The sequence below is a fragment of the Odontesthes bonariensis genome, chromosome 3 (assembly GCF_027942865.1).
Source record: "Odontesthes bonariensis isolate fOdoBon6 chromosome 3, fOdoBon6.hap1, whole genome shotgun sequence".
NCBI classification, from domain to species: Eukaryota; Metazoa; Chordata; class Actinopteri; order Atheriniformes; family Atherinopsidae; genus Odontesthes; species Odontesthes bonariensis.
Window position 1 is genome coordinate 21,125,416 of NC_134508.1, and position 9,206 is coordinate 21,134,621.

Below are 9,206 nucleotides of genomic sequence, written 5' to 3' on the forward strand. Positions count from 1 at the left end.
ATCTTTTCCTTGCATATTAATCATCAGGTGTGTGTACATAACAGCTCTCATAAAGACACACAGAAGTGTGGAAACAACAGAGGAGCAGAGACCATTAAAGGGTGACAGTAAACGGGAGATATAGTCACTGATAATGCAGAGCAGAATATCCAATTCATTTTAGTTTTTTTCTTTCTAGTCATCCGACTCGACATCTATGTTTTGAAGCATTGAAGGGGCTGGTAATTGTAATCCCTGTGAATGATGAATGAGCCAGTTTGGGTGCAGCAATATATACTGCATGCTTAATTATCATACAATTGAAGATAACTTCTGGTTTTCTGCTGGTTGGTTATCTATTTAAATGCTATTTAAATATTTATCATCTTCAAAACAGACTCCATGAGTCACTGTATCCTGCTACAGTTAAGTAGTTGGAAATACTGCTAAACTATTCAAGAGACAAACAAAAAGCAAAACTCAAAACCAACATCAAACCTTGACTCAAGTTCATAGTTGTAAAAATACAAATGACAGTTTATAATCGAGTGCCACTGTACAATCAAAAAATGTATATGGGTATTATTAGTAGTAGTATTACTGGAAAAGGACGGTTTTCAGCTCACAACTTAAGATGCTGAATTTAGACAGTAAAAATCACAAATAAAGTCTTTTTTATATAGGTTTGTCTGCTTCTTCAATCAGCATTTGTTCCAGTTCCAAAAATGTAAAAAAAAAAATCAATCAATCTCTCAAATATTTGAAAATGTGTTCATTTTGTACACAAATCATCCCCTCACCGTATAAAGCCACACAGTGAGTCAGATTTATTGACAGATAGTAGTTTCCAACACTGATAAGCTTAAATCTGAATATTTGTTACTCAAGATGTAAGAATGTCATCAGTTTATTAAGTATTTCTAAGTTCGAATCTTTCTTCATTTCTGAGTTCGATTTTTGAAAATACAAGATGACATAAACTCTTCTGTCAAATAAAAGTAAAATAACTCTTTTGTAAGGAGTCAAGAGCTCAAGTTTCTGAATTTTAAAGTCTCTTTTTTTTCGCAATGTGTTACATTTCAACCATCCTCATCATGCCATGGACACAGGATCATTTACATTTCCTAAAATTGCAGATTCAATTTTGAGACGTACATTGAGTGCGCTTTTGACTATCTCCATCATGGTGACTTCTTTGCAGGAAGAAATGAATATCCTATGAAATAGTCACATAACAGTAACACAGTGTCACAGCAAATTGTTACGTACAGTTTCATCGCATTTAACATCACATTTAAAAAAAAAAAAAAACACAGCTGGGGGTCAAATGGGTTGTAGAATGGTGCCACAGCTACCAAGTGGAAGAGCCAAAATAGAGTCCTGACCTGTCCACTTGTGCTTTCAAGCAAATTTACTTTGAAATGTCGTTTTGCGCTTGGTTGTGTTTTCTTGCGCTTTTCCTTGCTTTTTTTGGTCACCGTCTTACACTTGACAAACTAAATGGTTAAGGTTCAGAAGACATCACAACTTGCATTGAAACAAACTCTGTAAAACAATGTATTGCATCAAAATATCCTATTCTTGGCTGCTGGGCCATCCAACACCACCCAAAGCGAACTCAACTGGGTGTAGAACCTAAAGTAAAACGACAAAAGACTTGGATGTGGGCGAAGTTGACCGTATCAAAAGTAGCGCAGAGGGTACTCGATCACTGGCTGCTGAGTTCTTTCCTCTTGGCACATCTTGCCAGGATTCACCCATTTGCATGTTTAGTGCAAAACAGCCTTCTTTGAATATATTACCTTCAAAGTCACTTAAAGGCACTAATACACAAAAAACACAGTTAACGTCTTCATTAGCGTAAATACAAAGTTTTCTGTGGCGGGAATATTTCATGTTCTGCCATGAGACTGAGCTGGCCACCAGCAGGGCCAACCGTCTGCTCTCTGGGGAGGAGGGCCAAACCTTAAAGATTAAGATTAGACATATTCCTCACTTGCTCCAGCTCAGACTGTGTGTAGATGTTGAGATTTAATGGCGGATGGGGGTTGAGAAGTCGTTTCTACCCTGATGTCAGGCCCAAGGCTTAAGGGTAGTTTCCCATGGAAATGAGCCATTATAATTGAGGATTTATTTATTTTTCCTCGTCTCCTTTTCCTTGTCTGCATTTGGCACAGGGTGCCGAACGCAGACAGGCTGTTTGGGAATGATTTGGGGGACAGGTTAGACAGCCCTCATATGAAGTCCAGGCCATTAGTCAGATTTCATAAATGGAAATGCGGCTTCGATTAGCAGAATTATGTTATTTCATCAGCAATATCTGGAAGGGGGTTGGGTGTCTTATGTGCTTCCGATTTGCTCAGACATTTAAAGTGAGTAACCTGATCCATTCCTGTCTTCATCAGGCCGTGCTGCAAAGTTAAGACTGCACACCGCTGTTTTTTTGAGTGGTCCCCTATTTTTTCTGGTGTAGCTTTCCACTTGCAAGCAGTTTTTAGCCATTTTGTTTTGTATTCTTGAAAATGGGCCCCAGTCGTACATGTACAGGCTGGTTTTAAGCTGATAGGCTGATAGCACAGAAGAAAGGAATTATGCTGGAGGTACAGATAAGGAACTGTTATATAAGCTGGAACCAGACCAGGACTGACGTGTTGAGCGTACTTTTGACGTGAACTGGGGTTCAGACAGCGAGGAGGTGAGCTTTCAAACGGCAGCAATGAGGGACGATGAAGAAAGGAGGCCTCGTGAGGACACAGACGAACAGCACAGAAACTCAAGCAACTGAAAAATCACAAGCGTCAGAAAATCTAGACATAGGGGACTTTACTTGTATGTGTTTTGCACACATTTGGTTCAGCAGTTCTGTTGTTTGGCTGTCACCCCTATGATACAGCAAACAAATAATGATGTGCTTTTCACACTCCTTTAAAGACAACGTTTTGTGCTTATAATTTGAATATGCTATAAACATAGCATGATTTGTGTAAATCAGTGTGCATCAATCTCCAGTAAGACTCATCCCAGGTGATTATTGTAATACTTCTCACACACTGAGTTGTGTGGTGACCCTCTTTTTGTAAGACCGATTACACACAGTTTGACTTATTCAATTACATTTATTCACTGTAAAATACAGTGATTCCTTTTCATACCTATAATTATTCAATTCAATTTAATTTTTTTTCCAGCAGTTCTTCTTTTAGCCTAAATTACTTAGATTTGATATTGCTTTAATTATTCTCGGTTAATTTAGCAAAAGTTGCTTTTTTGAAACATTTTTATCCAAGTTTTTATTTTTTCAGTTATTCTTTCGTGTTTTAACGCATCATTTATAAAACTTAAGCTTTCAAAAGGATCAGAGACGGCATCCTGACTGCATGACAAGGAAATTATTGTCAGACAGAACAAAACTTTCAACCCATTGTTCAAACTAAGTATTTGATAAAGCCCCACCTGCGGTTGCTACTTTTGATGAATGCTAACCCAAATAACAAAACTCACGCACACAAATTACGCTAGAAACTCTAGAAAAGAAACAGTTGATGAGGAAAATGTTCTGTTGGTCTATTTTGGAGATTCAGAGCTGAGACATTAACATTTGGCACTAGTGTCCTCAATGCTTATGTTTTGCAGTGTTCATTTTTGCAACAGTAAAATGTATTCCCCAGAATTGATGTAAATAGGCCCAAACACCAGAACTATGATCGTCTTTGTCTGATTCCTCTTCATCAACAGCTCTCTCTGTGTATTTATCAACTCGATCTTAGTGTTTGTTTAAGAAAATACGTAGTTGATTTGAAACCTTTGTGAACTCAGCAGGCAGAGAGATATCATATGGAAAGGGTTAGCTGACTGGCTCACTCATCTGGATGTAGTTTTATGGAAGACACATCTTGACTCACTGATTCATTTTCTTGATTTTTTTTGTTTTCTATTCCTCTTCTTACTAATGAAGCAAAAACTGCTTTCATACATGGCCACTCTTGTTCTGATGATCTTTTTTCTTTTACAGGGCAGCCTCTGTTAAACCCTTCCTCCTGAAAGCATTTTATTCTGGCAATCCAATGTTGATTTTCTTAAAACTACATTTGAACAAACTTTACAGTTGATTTCCAAAAGTATATTTGTCAGCTATTTGCCGTCTGTCCTCAAGCAAAACACACACCGTTCAAACTGAGGTATTGTATCAAAAATTGTTATGCTTTATTCCCCAGTCTGGGTAAAGTCATGTGTGAATTGCATGCTTGCAATTGGGACTTAACTTAACATGGGACTTAAAGCTTCATCCAACTGTATGTGTTTTATTTGTCCACCACCTCTCCAAATGCAAACTCAACTGAAGACTTTTCATCTGGTTGGATGTTTGGTAGGCTTAATCCTTACATAATCATTTTGCTTTGGTATTTTGACATTTGTTGTTGTTTTTTTTTTTTCACTAAGGCAGCAGGGAAAGGACATTAGTGGCTCGTGAATGAATCTGAATGTCATGACAATCCATTATTTGCAGAGAAATTTCAATTAAAAGCACATTGCCCAGTCAAAAGAGAAGACAGGGAATCCTCAGTCATGAGCCTTTATCCTCTGGAGATCATGCATGTCTGTACAAATTTCCATGTAACACCATTCATTCATTTCTATACTGATTTTATTCTATTCGGGAGAACACAGGAAGGCCCCGGATGAGATTTGGACCAAAAACCTTCGTGCTGTACTAATGACCACACCATGGTGCAGCCCCACGAAAAGACCATTTAATACAAGAGTTGATATGTTTCATTCTGAATAAAGTGGCAGATCAATTAACTGATGGATAAATCATGTAATACTGCCAGGGGCATGGGCAAAACTGAAGAGACAAACTTTTATTTTCAAAGTTTACTTAGGGTCCTCATTCTTGACTTGTGACATTACTTCACATAGGAAATCACAGACCATGTTTGCAATTGCAATCATACAACCATGGCAACTTCTTTTATTATGACATGTAGGGAAAAGGGAGGTAATGTCACTCACTTCTGCTGCTTGGAAAAAGACTGCAGGCAAGGTATGAAGCGACGTGAGTCTAACTGTCCGTGCTCCCATAAATAGGCGCACACATAATCGCTAACACAGGAGAGACAGACACATGTGGACATTTACAATCAGGTTTTCTACCACTTTGATCCATTAGTCCAGGCCTTGAGGCTTTGAAAACCTTTCAGTATCTTGCTCTTAGCTCAAAACATATGGTTATTGTGGTTAGTCTAATGAGTAATATCGAGGTTTAATGACATAACTCCCACCTGGAGAGGCAGTCTTTGAGCAGCTATTATCAAGCCTGCTGTAGAGATAAGGCAGCCATTAGCCAGGCTTGATCATTTCATGGCTGCCGCAACAATAAGAGTGACAGCCCCTTAACTACGCCCACTAAGATTCACAGCTTCCTCTTTTAAGTCATGTCTACAGATATGTGGTGGAGGGTTTTATGTGTGGGTCAGAGGCCATTTTAAATAAGCAATAAATGTTAAATCTGCCTGACATCTTCAGTGTCTATTACTGCAAAGAGCATGGAGAGGAGTAGACAGAGAGGAAAGAGCGGGAGTGAAGTTGGTAGATGGAGGAGATGAGATCAATAGAAGCAGAATAGGGGATTGATTCAGGCTCTTAGATCTTTGAGATTAGTAGCTCGATTAGAGACAAATATGGAGGCTTATTCATGTGACCTTAGCAGTGACAGCCTGAACTAAGGCGCCATAGAGTAATTACATTCAAACCCCAATATCCCACTGATGCTGGAGATTTGTGGATGACTGCTGCAGGACAAAAAATGTTTGTATGGCCCAGTTTCAGATTAGACTGGTGCAGTGTCCCTTAATGATTTTTCTGTGCTTTTGACTGCACTCTCCGGGGGCCGAGTTAGTTCTTTCACTGGTTAGTTCACCCTCAAGTTTTTGGATATTACTTCCAACAAACCTCTCGTCGTGTTATCTTGTGGAGAATGCTTTAGGGTAGTTTCTGTTTTGCAGTAAAATACGTTTTCAGATGACCCGAGGTGTCATTGAACAATAGAGGCTTCATGTGTTCTGGATGTTCCAGTACAAAACATGCCCCATGCAAATGTAAGCAAATGCAAGTCATCATGTTATCTATTGGCGCTTGTCTATAAGAACTGGTCTGACAGGTGGAATCGCTTCATGACCTCAAATGATCTAACACACTCTTATCAACCATAAAAAACTTAGCAGTTATATACCTTATTTAGGTATGTAAAAAAAAAAAAACATAGGAGGACATTTCTACATTGGACTCAGCCACTCATCATCTAAAATTGCCTGTGTTTTTCTATTTTGAGTGTATTTCCATGATGTTTGTGCATTTTTGTTCAGGCTTTGTCCCTGTCCTCCATTGTATTTCTGTTAATGGAGCTTGGTTAAGCCTGTAGTCAGTGCTAATCAAAAGTTCCTCTCGGCCCCCTTAACTTCACTCTATCCCGCCCGGTAAGAATGTTTTAAAACAGTGAAAGCATAATTTCATTCTGCGTGATCTGTGCTCACCCCATTGCTCCCCCATTTGGTGCTTTAAGTAGTAAAAAAGATCTCCCTCACCACTCCAGCCTCTTTGTGCAGTATACTGTAGCTGCTCTCATTCGTTCACACTGCATTCATTCACATGCTTAGAATTGCTCAGCTATGTTGCAATGATGCCTCCATCTTAAGCATTTTCAAGTTTAGATTAAGGTTTTGGTAGGAGTCCTTTCCTAGGCTCTCCTGATGTGTTTGTGATTTAAAGGACTGTCGGTGTCATGCCTGCTCAAATTGTTCCAGAGCATCAAAGCAGAGTCACTGTCAAACAAATGTATGTCACGTTAAATCCGACACAGATTCCCGACTGAACTGATAGAGTTGGTTTATTTTTTTAATTGCAGTTTGTGTATTTCTCTTTCAGGATTATGCAAACACAGCAAGTCCAAATTTTGTGTTACTTGGTGGTGAGATGAACAGGGAGGAATTGACTTGTGAGTAAATTGTGAGGTGGTTCTGGATTGCTTTCTGTGAAACTGAGATTGGTCACTGGCCTTGATGGTGAACCGCGATCCCTGATTGGCTTCAACTTTATGGTATTGCTATAGGAGAGGCAAAGTAATGGACTGAAATTTGAATACTCTCTAGTTGTATAAATAGATGTAATGAATGTTTTGATATTTTCATAAAGAACTGAAGACCTTCTATGCATTGCGATCACATCGGCTGCAATACCAATGAGTTTGCAGACACCAGTATATTCAAAAGCATTTTTATAAACCTGACAAGTATACTTGTTCAAACTTCACATTGAAATTTACAGATAGATTACTAACTAAAAATACTGTTGGACAGGGGTGTAAAAAGTGGGAGTGGGGTGGGGGCAATGGCTTCTTGACCTCTTGTTTCCAGTGCACTAGCACATAAAACTCCATTAGGGTCTGTGTGACCTAATTATGGTCATCAGAGGGTGTTCATGTCCACTTACTGATCAATTTGTTTTGACAGCACAGACTTGCATGGACACACACAGAGTACTGTATCTCAGTCTGTAGATACCGATCTACTGCTCAAGTATGAAACGTGGTCCTACAAGTGGACTTGAAGAGGATATGCCAGTAAAAACAGCTACAGTACTTTTCTTGATACTAGTTTGAGGTTGCCTGTAGTCTTACTATACATATCCACAGCTGAACACAATTGTCAGGCCACACCGTCCTTCAAACTCTTCATTTGTGATTTCATCCACACAGTTGTTAGATATTATGTTGGAAAAAGTGTGGACAAAATGCACAACACTCATGTAAGCTGCATGCCAACTAAAATATCTGTTATCTTTTAAAGCTTGGAACTTTTTTCAGGAAACTAAAAGGTTCTTTCCAAATCAAGTGAATTTCAACCGAGTGGAAAGTAAGAATGTAGGTTAACCAGCTTTTCCTCGAAAACAAAAGCTACTTAGCCAGGCTAGATCATACTGGCACAAAGTTACACATACTTTTTTTTCTAGATGATATTTCAATATTTTTCTAATTGTCATTATTGATTAAACTCCTGTGACATCAGTTTGTTAACTTGCCATTTTAATCGTGATGTGAAAGTCTTTTGGGAGTGCCTAAACCATTGCTGAAAACACTTCCAAAGTCACCACCATTGTTGGTGTCAGTGGGTTTAACCATTTTAGCAGTCACACACACACATATATAGAACCAGTAAAACCATGTCAACAATATTGTCGGTCTGCATCAAAAACTAAAAACCCACGGAGAACAACAATTTAGCGAGTTAGTGCAGAAAAATATGTAAAACTTTTATCATTGATAATTACACTGATGCCCAAACTGTCCACAATTCTAAACCAAACATTTATTTTAGCGGGTTTTGTTTTCACACAAATGCTTTATTTTCCATTAATGTCAGCCTGTAATTAATGTGGCTTACGGGTTGTTTATGATTGGCAGGAAAAGTTTATTTCTGTTCCATATAATGATATGGCTGTGGGAGATATGGCAGTTAATACTTACAGCTAGAATTAGTGTTGAAAAAAAGCACCCTCCTACCAATGCTCTTGTGCAGACAGCCATTTTAAATTAGATGAATAAATTTGGAAGCCTAATTATTTTTGATGCTGTAAGCTATTATTCATCTCTATGAGAAAGTGAGGGATGAGATGAGAGAAAGAGGGGATACATGATCCCTAGAAAACAAATGCAGATGTATTTGCTCACAATCTCTCACTTCTTTAGTCACCCTTTTCTTTTTGCCAACAGGCATAACTTTATTTTTCTCACCCATCATTAGATTGGCACCAAACAAAACAAACTCAATTAACCTTATTTGTCCCCCTTAATTTTCTTAATTCGATGCTGCTATAGTGGTGGAGGTTTACTGTTGAATAAGTAGCTGAAACAAAAGTCTCAATCAGTGTATGCCATCATTACAAACCACTGCTTGTCAGTCTCTCCACTTTCAGCCCCACACATGGTGTTTTTGGCTGAGTGTAATTCAATCAATTCACACTAACTTTCTCCTCCTCCCCTCTTTTCCTGCTGAACTTGCCGGGTCATGTTCTGTGGCTCATGTGTTTGATTGAGGCCTCCCTCTCGTGTCTGGGAGACGGAGGAGGTGTGCTCCGTGGAGACAGACGGCTCAGTCGCATCGGGACTGAACTTCCCCGAGCTGGGAAACAATTACAACTTCCCCCATCCTCACCCTCCTCCTCATTTCTCC